General features: G+C 35.9%; 1 protein-coding gene and 1 long non-coding RNA gene across 2 annotated transcripts in view; one reads left to right on the top strand and one right to left on the bottom strand.

Annotated features, from left to right (window-relative positions):
* LOC123312563 (sodium-coupled monocarboxylate transporter 1-like) overlaps positions 1-12,571 on the bottom strand; it is a 383,426-nt gene that overhangs the window by 284,648 nt on the left and 86,207 nt on the right. The window lies entirely within an intron of this gene.
* Positions 5,219-6,064, top strand: LOC123312566. Its single transcript, XR_006537648.1, has 2 exons — positions 5,219-5,309; positions 5,544-6,064. It is a non-coding gene; the product is annotated as an uncharacterized LOC123312566 (long non-coding RNA).

The raw sequence follows: 12,571 nt of genomic DNA, 5'->3' as shown, positions 1-12,571 counted from the left end.
ATGCACTGTTTGTTTTCTTTGTCAAATGTGATCACTTGATATTTATTAAGTCTATGATGATCATAAAACTTTCATGACCTTTATTGATTCGACGGGCGTTGCCGGATTGTGAAAATGACGTAGAATGTTCATAAGAGAGCACTTCTGAAATCAGAATTTTCGTAAGTGAATACAGACAAAACGCAATATGTAAAAATTCTAAAAAAATATATTTCGATATATTTGAGTTATAAGGATTTCAATGACATATATTTTGAAATTTAGGAAAATACCCCATTAGATAATATTTGACACCTGAACCATTAAAAGCTGGTTAGGTTAGTCATCAACCACAGGAAAAACTTTCTTTTTCTCCTCCAACAATACAAAAATGAATGAGTGGACAGTTTTTTGTTCACATAACTAATAACAATCAAGTCAAACAATGAACAACATTGAAAAACGTCCAAAAACAAACAAGAATCAATCCAACCCTCGAACGAACCAAGGTGTCAGGTGACTGGAACGTCCTGTGTACGTACAGGATTTGGACTTGAACTAACTCTGTCCAATTCAAGGAGATAACTGTAAATTCTGCTGAGGTTGCCGACATCTGTCTTCTTATTCACACTATTATCGCAGTTGTTTATATGGCACATTTCTATGAAAATTCTTTTTTCGTAGTTGGTGACGGTAGTCAAGACCCTTGCATCATCAAAATTGAAACAATGATTCAATCTGTTCGCATGCAACGCTAGAGCACATCTCTCAGGGTGCAACCGTGTATCACTCTTGGGAAGGGCTATCCGATTCTTGAGAATCTGAGTTGTCTGACCGACATAGGTACCATTGCAATCTTTACAATCAATGGCATAAACAACGTTACTCTTATACATGAGAGGAATGGAGTCCTTGAGATTTGAGAAAAGTAATCTGTTTGGGAAGACATTATATTTTGCAATATTTATGTCAGGGATGATTGACAGAATGTTTGAGAGCTTATGAGTGAGTTTGGGCACAAAAGGTAGGGAGGTATATCTCATTTGAGGTTCCACCGACACAACGACTGCTTCAGAACTACCTTCATCAGCAAGGTCTCCTCTTTGTGGTGGATGCGCCATCTGTTCGTTTGTTTGTACCTTTACCTGCGGTTGTTGTGCAGACGTGGGTGTGGAGGCAGGTGAGCTGAAAATCAATTTGTTTACCAAACTTTTTTGATAACCATTGTCAGTCAGGATGTTAGACAATCTCCTATGGGCAGCACGGGTAAACTGTGGATGAGTTATCTTTCTTATTCGATCTCTCATACCAACAATGGTGTTCACCTTCATTCCCCAGTCGTGATTTGAGGCCTTATGTATGTATCTTCCAGAACTGGTTGCCTTTAGATACTAATCCAACTTGATAACATTGTTTTCATCTCTAGTGACCAGTGTATCCAAAAAGGGGACCGATCTCTCGTTTTCAAGTTCAACCGTGAATTTGATGTGTTCATCGAAGGAGTTGAAACTGCTCAGAACTTCTTCAACGCCATCCTCTGGTATTGCCATTATGAGGTCATCCACATACTGACACAGAAAGTGTGGTTGAAAGGACAAGGCAGGAACCTTTTTGCGTAGTAAGGTAGACATTACAATTGCAGCAAGAACAGGACCTCTCTTTGTGCCCATTGGTATTCCAAAAAGTTGTGAGTAATATATGCCATCATACAGAAAATAGTTGGTATCTGAAAGAAACTTCAAGACCTGGATGAACTTTGCTTGGGGCATCGTTGCGTGGGGTGCTATCATATCCCACTCGTCCATGATGATCGAACAAGTGATCTCCCACGAAATGTTCGTAAAGAGGCTTACTGCATCTAAGTAACAGACCACATAGTTCTGCGGTATACTGCAGTTATTTACAAGGATGGAAAACTGGAAGGAGTCACTCACAGAAAAGGTGTGATAGTCTCTGAAGGCTGTCGACAAGATACCAGTCACATTCTCATCCAGTGCCGATGTGGGGGAATTTATTGTGGAGACCATAGATTAATAAAACAGTGGAGACAATGGGTCGAAGCGGAATATCCTCTTTATGGATTTTTGGTAATCCATATATTCTGGGAGCTATCCCTTTATAAGTTGTCAATTTTCTTGCTACCACAAGATCAATGAAACCACTTGTCTTCAGTTCCTTCACCAATTTGTTATTGGAAGTTTGGTATTTTGATGTTGGATCAGATTGAAGCACCTTGTAGGTAATGGGGTCATCTAGAAGATACAGAAGCTATTCTTTGTATGCCTCTTTTTTATGGCCATTGTGACATTACCCTTATCTCCTGAAGTAATGAGCAGGTCCTGGTGCTGCTTTATGAAGGTCCTAGTCCTGTAGAAAAGACCCAGTTCATAATTTCTGCCGACAGAGGAAGAATGGAAGTGGTTGGAGATAGATTAGTGCATTTGGCTCTTAGAATATCCTGACATTCTTCAGGTGCAATCTTTATGATGTACTCCACATCACTGAGAATTGTCTTGATAGAAATATTCCTTCCAGGTACGGCTACATGGGCGAATTTAGGGCCCAGGCACAACATGCTACAAATGTCAGGGGGGAAAACATAATCAGTTTCCCCCTGAACCACCTTGGTTGGACTTTTAGGGACTTGACTTTATGGGCTGTAAGATTGTTCAACTTAACATTGAGAGAGTTAGCATTGGTGACAAAGATTCTATTGTAATATCTATTCTGTGTAGATGTGAATTTGTTGAAAACCCCAGGAGGAACCAATTCCTCTGCCTGGGACATGACAGTGTTCAATTCAGCATGTAAAAACCTCAGTCTTTTTATAGTGATGGTAATTTCTAGATTTAACAATTTGGACGATACCTTGTTACTAAAGTCAGCTACCGTTCTGTCCTCACTTGTTCCCGAACCTAACAAATTGGTTATGCACTTAATATTCTGCACTATATGTCGTGGTCTCAATCCGCGTGATCTGCAAGTTAGCAGGAAATTTCTTCTTGTCGTACACATCGCAATTCTTCTTGAGGAAATGGCCCATTTTTTAACACCTTGGTTCGTTCGAGAGTTGGATTGATTCTTGTTTGTTTTTGGACGTTTTTCAATGTTGTTCATTGTTTGACTTGATTGTTATTAGTTATGTGAACAAAAAACTGTCCACTCATTCATTTTTGTATTGTTGGAGGAGAAAAAGAAAGTTTTTTCTGTGGTTGATGACTAACCTAACCAGCTTTTTATGGTTCAGGTGTCAAATACATAGACATAGAGACATGGACTGTGCCTTCCCTTTATATCTATGCATGAAATACGGTCAAAAAAAGTGACAGAGAGAAAAACACGTCGGGAATGCAGTTGTCTTTTTCTAAAATTTTGATTGGACTACACTCACCTCTATGTGAACAAAAAAGAGAAAGGTATGTCCCGACGAGCTTTTCTCTCTTTCTAATAAATAGCCAATTTCATGCTGGCATTGCTCAGTCCATGTCTCTATGTCTATGGTCAAATATTATCTAATTGCGTCGTTGTTCTGGGAAAGAAAAAAAGAAATTTATAGAAAAAAGATTGTTGAAAAATTGTATAATTCCCTCACTGTGGACCTAAAAATTGTAACCCGTGATTGCTTCATTCTCGAAAAGAAGTTTTTATATTCTTGATGGTCAACACAGACCGTGCACTGACATGTAATTCCTTTATTTCCAACTAAGATGTATCAGTAAGTGTTTTCCCTGTCTTTTATTTTGAATTGTCAACTAAATCTCGTGTGTATGTTTCAGTGTCCTGAAGAAGGTTCAAATCTAGAACCGAAATATAGACAATTGATCATCAAACAGTTGTTTTGATTCACACCAAGGTCCCCAATAGCTGAGCACCCATAATTTTTCCCTGTTTGGTTCTACACGGCAATATCACTCTCCTTTTCTATTTGCTGCAAGAATGATATTCTGAATTCTCGTGATTAACTTCTTATGGATAGAAAATATCCGTCATCAAGATTGATCAAGCTTCGTGGAAACGGATTGTATATTATTCGTTTCTTATTAATCAACATTGATCTCTAATATCGTCAAATTTGTCCTTGTTGACTGCAGTTGAATCATGCACCATGAACGAATCAATGAAATTTGTATAATAATATGCCATGATTCTTCTATTTAAAAAGGGCGTGAACACAATGCTCTCTGTCAATACATCTTTTATCCTTATCTCCTTTATTGCTTCACAGCGCCACCTGGCCTATTGGCGGTTTCTTGCAGACACATTTCGTAACACTAGTTTGTTCTCCTTCTCTCTACCCTCCATAATTGTGAATAAACATTGATCTATAGACCTATTATATGTGAATCAATGCACTTACCGACGGTTATTTGAATTTTGTACAGCTGTTTATGCTCCTAATTTAATCGTATAAATTGGAAACATAATTGTGTCAATTTTGAATGCTGATTAATATGTTGCAAATCTGAATATTTCTTATTTTCATATACTTTTCAAGGTTATATTAATGTATTCCAGTTCTGTGATTGAAAGTACAGAAATTTTTAAAGATCTTTTGTGACCAGATATTAAGCTTCGCCTGGACTTTCAAGACCTACCAGGATGTCAATCGCTAGTAGAGTTCCAGAATTACATCTCGGAGGAAAGAGAGCGAGCAGACTTTGCTCTGATTCGTAGATAGACGTAGATCTACGCTCTGATTGGACGGTATTGACGTAACAGATGGAAAAGATGCGATTCTGGAACGAGGCAATTCTTGAATGGACTATAACCTAGAAAATTATATGAAAATAAGAAATATGCAAATTTGCAGCATATTGCAATAGATAATAGATCAATGTTCATTCACAATACTAACCTGAATTTCGCAACACAAAATCTCAACTTATGAGCTATTACCAACTTGAATTCGATTTTCCATAGCCACCCGATATGTCAATCATTCTTGATTAGACTAAATATATGTGTAAAGCTTAGAACATAGAACAACAGGAAGGAGCCTTTCCACGCGAATACAAGGACAGGAAGTGAGACCGAAGTGCACCAAATTATGACTCATTGTTTTGTTTTGATATAGGTGTCAAACGTGAAGCTTTTATCAAATTCATATCAAATTGTTATTTTTAGGATATTTTTCGAGTTAAACTGTGTTGAATTTTGTAGAGTTGAGTGAAATTAAGTTGTGAAGTGAATTCTGAACTATTTTACCTAAAGAAATTATTAAAATAAGATATTTTTGTTGTAAGGAACTTTTTCCAGAAAATGGTCAGTTGTGTAGCTTGTGGCTATTCAAAAACACCAAAGAAAAACAATTCCGGTGTAACATTTCACAGGTAGGTTTTATTCATACTGTATTAACGTCTTTTTTTGAATATTAAAATGGTATTCCTGTTTATGTATTTTGACGTTATCGTGAACAAACCATGGGCGTAGTTGACATTAGATAATAAGGATTTCAATTGAACAAACTGGGTTTGGTAGATTCAATTTTCAAGAATATTTTGAAAGCAGGAATGACAAACTGTTATGATTTCTGAAATTAATTAGTCTCAATATTATTGTTTCAGATTTCCTAAGGATGAAAGACTCATTGTCTCCCTATGTACAAGCTGTGATTGTTTATATTGCTGGTGTTGTTTCTTTTAAAATTGGACAGAAACTGAAATGTGAACAGTGTGTTGCACAGTTATTTGGAGTTAAGGAGGATTTCCTAAACTCCTTGATTGCAACAAAATCAAAGGGTGGTTTGAGTTACCCAAGTAATGGAGTCATTGCAATATGCCAGACTGCAGAAAAATTTTTAAGAAGCCAATCATATTCAAATAAAAAAATTAACCGTGAAGAAGTTTCACTTAAAGTAATGAAACATTTTATTGGAAAAAGTGTGTTTGATGAAATGATTTTTCATGATTTTTCCCCATTAGAGAGTCATGAAACTCTTTCAATTAAAAGTATTTCAAATTGTTATTTAAACACGAGGTTGAATTATATTTGTAAAAATACTGTAAATGAAGATAGAATAAGGAATTTGTATAATAGATTGATTCTCTTTAAAAACCAATAAACATTAAAAGTGACGTTCTATATATTCTTTTTAAATAGATAAATATACAAAATTTATTTATTTCTCAGTATTCACAAGTACAAAGAGAAAAACAAATACATTTTTCCTACTCACATCTTTCGAGGTTTTAATTCCTATGTTTCACAAGAGTATTCCCAAAATATTTTTTTTCTTTCCAATCAATAATAGAAAGCTTTCGAAAAATAAAAAATGCGATCTGAAATTAGCCAAAATTACGTTGGACAGTAATTGAGATTATTTATGCCCTACGCCACTGCTAAACCGGAAATATGGATTCCGCCATATGTGCACCAAATTCGGTCACACCAAAATGAACAATATGCTCCTTCCTGTTGTTCTATGTTCTAAGGTGTAAAGTCACTGTAATAAATACAGCTGAATGGGACCGGCTGAATGGTGAACTAAAGCGGTTGCATATCTGCACATATGAGTTGGTACTCATATAGGAGTAAACATGTCAATGACATTAAGCTCTTTCATTGAGTATTAAATTGAGTATTAAGTTTAATACTCAATGGCTCTATCGATTTCTCGAAATGACTCAACTATAAGAAGAAAAATATTGAAAAATCCGTGCAAAAGCCGAATCTTGAAAATTTTTCTATGTTTATGTTATCTATGGTCTCTTATCTGAACGGCAACCACACAATGATTCTGCTACTTCTTTGAAATTTGACAGCTGTCTCGTCATTTCGTGAGTGAATATTTGATAGTTTTCACCCGTTTTATTTATAGCAATGTCCAAAAGAAGCTATGAGAAAAGAATGAGGGAAGAAGAGGAGGCTGCTGCTCATGTTTTCCAAGATTTTCTCACTAGTTTTCAGGAAGGTCCCAGCCCTCCTTCAAAAGTATTCATAAAATCTGGAATTATGAATATGGATAAATCGACAAGCATTACAGAGATTCCCAAGAATCAGATCTATATTCCAAAACCTTTAATCCCTACTAAGAATGTTTCCATGAAAACAGCTCTTGAATGTGCTAAAATCTTGAAGGAGCCTGATTTATGTAGAAGTCGGAATAAAGAAAAGCCACGATCAAATCTAGATATATTGAAGGAAGAAATAAAACAGAGACAATTACAAAAGGAAGAATCCAGTTCAACTTTCTCAATTCATCAGACTGAAAACCACGATCCAACTTCCACGAATTTATTTATTGCAAACTTGAATCCAAAAATGTCTGAGGAGCAACTAATGATGTTATTCGGAAAATTTGGAGCATTAGCAAGTGTTAAAATAATGTGGCCTAGGGGTGAGGAGAAGTTTCGAAACTTTCCAAATACTAACTGTGGGTTTGTTGCTTTCATGAGTAGAAGAGATGCAGAAAGGGCTTTGATATCTCTAGGATATAGAAATGATATGAGATTGAGTTGGGGAAAGAGTGTAGAAATTCCACCCCATCCTATTTACATTCCTCCTATTCTGACGAAATTATTTTTGCCACCTCCTTGTTCAGGTTTGCCTTTCAATGCCCAGCCAACCGATTTCACTCTCAGATTTCCAAAAAACTGTGAGGAACTCGATGAGTTGCTGTCTACATCTTTTGTTAAAGTAACTATTCCATTAGATAAAAAAATGCTTTGCATCATACATAGAATGATAGAATTTGTTGTTAGGGAAGGATCTTTATTTGAAGCACTTATTATGATGACAGAAGCTAATAATCCTGAATTTGCTTTCTTATTTGATTATCGTTCTCCTTTACATGTTTATTATAGATGGAAGTTATTTTCCATTCTTAACGGTGATGGGCAAAATGTTTGGTCTCAAAAACCGTTCAGAATGGTGAAAAATGGACCAATTTGGATACCGCCAACACCCATAGATTACACCACAGGAATGCCTGACGAGTTAATTGAAGAAGAACTTGGAAAACTCAAAAACAATTTACTATCAGAAGCTCAGTATGCTAGGTTGAAGGATCTAATAAGAAACTTGAACTTGAACAGAAATAGGGTGCGGAACGCTATGTCTTTCTGCCTGAACCACATTCAGGCCATTGATGATACTTTAAACATCGTTTTTGACTCGTTAAAACATGCGACGACCCATCCCTCAAAGAAAATTTCTAGATTGTATTTGCTTTCCGATATATTCTGGAATTGCAGAAAACTCAAAGATATAAAGCTATCCAAGTACGAATCTACTCCCGATCTCGAACATATATTTCAAAGTTTTCATTCCGTGTACGCTGGACTGGCAAAAATCGACAAGGAAAGTTTCAAAACTAGAGTTTTAGCTGTATTGCGTTCTTGGAATAATTACCGAATATTCAAGACATCTTTTTTGGAGAAGCTAGAAGGGATCTTTCTCGAAATCAATGATGACGAAGATTCCATCAGCGATGAACCGCTAGATGGAGCGAATTTGTTGAAAAGGACATCCATCGACAACAAGGATGTGAAAATTGTTCAACAGAACAGCGATAAAAATTATTTCATTAGTTCCTGCTGGAATAGGGTGGACCCCGAAGAACTTGAGTCTCAAGCAATGTCCACCCAAAAATTGTTTGAATTGGAAATGAACCAAAACGATGATGAGATATTTGGAAGGAAAAAGAAAGGAAGAAAGAAAAATTATACTATGACAGTTTCATCTAAATGGGATTCCGAGGACGAAAATTCTTAGTTGAAAATGTGAAATGTGAAATATGTTTCATTTGTTGAACTTTTCTGGCAATATTTGTTCGAATTTTATATCATGTCAGGGCTGTATCAAACCTTGAATATATTGTGTTAAATGTCATACACGTCTGCCTTTTCTTTATTTTACCTACTTTTTTTCAAGATGGCGGCAGAATGGTAACAATTGAAAAGTACAAGTCTGTAGACTTTCTTGAAGAGTATCCTTCAACAGTCTAAGTGCCGTGCAAATCGGTTGGCCCAATCCGGTGATGACAGACAGATAGTCAAATTTGGTTAATTAGGTTCAGATACAATGCAAATAACTCAAAAAATCAGATACTCAGAAGGCCATTCCCATTTTATTCAACTTTTCTTTGACGCTTTGTAGCTCCACAAAAAATAAATAAACTTATTACCTATTTTCACATGTCTGATATTGAAATATGTTATTGGTAACTATAACAAAGTTGTATTTCATTAGTCAGACAAATAGTAGTCATCAAACATACCCTAAACATGAAAATTATTCAGCCGGGATCATTAGCGCGCAAGCACTATGCATAAGTTTCAGAGTGAGTGGAGACATCTATGGTCTGTGTATGTGTATGTTCCATGTGCTCGCAGCTCGTAAAGTATAGTAGAGTGTGGGTTTATGAGAGCACATGTTTCTTTCGTTATATTGTGTAATTTGTGAGTGACATTGAGTTATTTGTAAAAAGTAGTGAAAATCATGGAAAAAAAAATTAAATGTGTATTTTGAAAACATTCTCGCGATAGATTAATATTATTTTCCGAAGAGACACTTGATAGGTGTGAACAAATTTTAAAATAACGAAAAATACATAACCCATAATACAAAATACAATACTTACCGGATGGTTTGTATGACAGTGGTTATCATCGTGAATATTACAAATCTTTTTGTGGACAAAAAATATTATTCTGCTATTCCAAAAATACTAATTTATGCTAAAAGAACAAATTTATCGAGTGTTCTTTTGTTATGAGAGCTCTGTATTTTCCAGTTGGTCCTGGAGAAGTCAACGATAGTTGACGAAATATATAGAGCTGTAATACAATTTGACACTCATTGGAATTTTGCCCTAAAAAATAGTCGAAACACCCTTAATTTAAATCAATAACTATTATATATATATATAAAATATATATATATTTTTTTTTTTCCTTCACCGTTTAGCTGAAGACAAATCGCCAAGGCAGCCAGTAACTCGCTATGAACTCTGCAGGAACTTTCTCACGATAGTGAGAAACGTTCCGAACGGTTTGAAGGATGGCCTGTTTCTGTGCATGTGAAACCAGTTTCTTGTCCAATCCAAGTCGTTCGGTAATCTCGACGAGGTGTTTCTCAACCAGCCCATTCGTTGATATTATCAGAGGGAATACGCTGACAGATTTTAGTTTGTCTAGCTCTTTCAGTTGGAACGCCAGATCTCCATATTTGCTTAGCTTTTCCGTGTAAGCTCTAGCGATGTTATCAGCTGCTAGTATAGTAACATCCAGTATCAGGCACAAATTCCTTTTTTTATCGAAAATCGTTATATCTGGCCGGTTATGAGCTACACCTTGGGAAGTTATCATTTTTTTTTATATATCACCATTTTGGGACATTCTCCGGAAACATCCGGTCTGAGAGACCAAGGTTTTTCCAGGTAGCTAGGTAGTGGTCAAGAACATTTAACAATCCGCGTGGTCCAAAGTATAACCTCCTTCTGTGCTTGACTGATCAGCTGCTGATCCAATTCAAGGAGTCTTACGTTTTCTGTCAGGTGTTCTTCAACCAGTCCATTTGAGGAGATAATCAAAGGCAGAATTGAGATCGATCTCAGGTGGTAAATTTCCTTAATTTCGAAAGCCAGGTCATGGTATTTCAGCAACTTCTCAGAATAGGCTCTACCGATGTTATCATCCGCTGGCACAGTTATTTCGATGATGGTTACCTTGCGGTTGGCTTTGTCAATTACAGCAATATCAGGCCTATTGTGTGGTTTCATTCTGTCGGTCATGATAGGAGTGTCCCAGTATATTTTAAAATTGGAGTTTTCCCTAACAAGCTTTGGCAATTGCTTGGTGGAATACTTTTGCCATTGCGTTGTGCCGGTGAGTATATTCTCTAGGTGCTAGGATCGAGCAAGAGGATGTTATATGTTGCATCGTCTCAAGAGCTTGGGAGCATTTACGGCTTTCTTCTTCACAATATGTTTCATATAAGCTCTTGTCAGTACAATCTGGTCTTGGATAGCAGTCAAACGTCCCTCGGTCTCTGGGAACAGATATCCAGATTTCAGGTAAGTAAGCGATGCTTCTTCTGTAATTTTTCACGAAATAAGCTGAAATATTGCATATTGAAGGGCATCTCGCACTGCAAAAATTGATTCTTTCTCCAACAAAAAGGAAAATCCAGAAAGTCTTCTCCAAGATACCAGAAACTTTTATCTGAAATAGAGAGAAAACGAAAGCAGAAGAAGGTGAAATAATAAAATTAGATTCAGTATGTCAGATTGACCTAAAATTGACAACCCAATTCAAAAAAGATTCGGAAACTGCATGTATTGCTCTAAAACCATCCTGAAATTTATAAATCGGATAATGATTAATCAGATGATTTTTGGTTTCTTCTGGTTCCCCGCATTTACAACTAGGGCTTTCAACTGATTTCCACCTGAAAAGCATACTATTGCAACGTCCGTGACCTGTTCTTATACGATTCAGAATACACCATATTTTCCCGGGAAGATCAAAACCAGGAACTCTATTCGAGGGATCAGTAACTAATTCTTTGTTGAAAATAGTGCACCTATTCCATTCAGACTGCCAAAGGTCTTTGTCCCTTATATTCGAATTAAGAAAAGAGTTGGACCATAAAGGTTTACGCGACTTCAGTCTTGGAATCGTATTTTCTGGAATGAAGGATAGAATACATCAGTGGCATCGACTTCAAGTATATCAAGTATTCCTATTATTACTAATGATCCATATATAGCTTCTGGTTAATATCAACAAAGAAATTTTTCAGTTCCAGATGAAGATATATCAAATTTAAGTCTAGCTTAGGCTGACCAGATTATCCCCAGTTCAATGACGGACGGACCTGGAAAATGTTTTGTATATTTATATATACAGGGTGAGTCTTTGAATCGTAAAAATATTTATGAGGTCAAAAGAAACACTTCTTTCCTGTTCCAATTTTTTCGATTCGGCCTAATAAAAAGATATAGCCATTTGAAGTTTTCATAATGAGCTGTGCCACCCCTTGAAAAACGAAATTACCCGCAGAATAACTAGCTAAATCTGTGACACCACACATCTGTAGATCTTTTAAAAAGAGTTGCATTTGGTCGAAGCACCCAATTTTTCGAATTTCACAGATATTTTTTATTTTTGAACGTCAAATTACTTGAAAACGGCACATTATACGAGAAAATATGAAGAATACTTTTACAAAACGTTCAAATATTCATTAGATAGCGCTCAACACAGTTCTAAGATTTGGGTTTTTTGAATTTTTGGCATTCGTATAGTACGTAATGGTCATAATGAGAAATCTGGAAGACGTGAGTGAAATCTTGTGCTCGAAAAAGATTCATCAAATAGATTAAATTCATTTCATTCGATAGAACTCTTTTATTGATTTATTCAAGAAAAGGTACAAACAGCTAATGAATCCACAATAGCACCAACTGAATTGAAATTTAAAAATTATACTCATACATCATACTTAATTTCTTAATTTCCTAATTAAAAATAAACATGTCTCAAACAGAAAATTCAAACAATACCCATATGTATCCAATTGGACAAACTTCCGGCTTAACAATAGCAACAAAAATAAATTTACGAGAAAGAAATCACATACACAGTTGAAC

The sequence above is a fragment of the Coccinella septempunctata genome, chromosome 4 (assembly GCF_907165205.1).
Source record: "Coccinella septempunctata chromosome 4, icCocSept1.1, whole genome shotgun sequence".
Taxonomy (NCBI): Eukaryota; Metazoa; Arthropoda; class Insecta; order Coleoptera; family Coccinellidae; genus Coccinella; species Coccinella septempunctata.
Note: the sequence above shows the minus strand (reverse complement) of the source record. Positions and strands in the feature narration are given on the sequence as shown.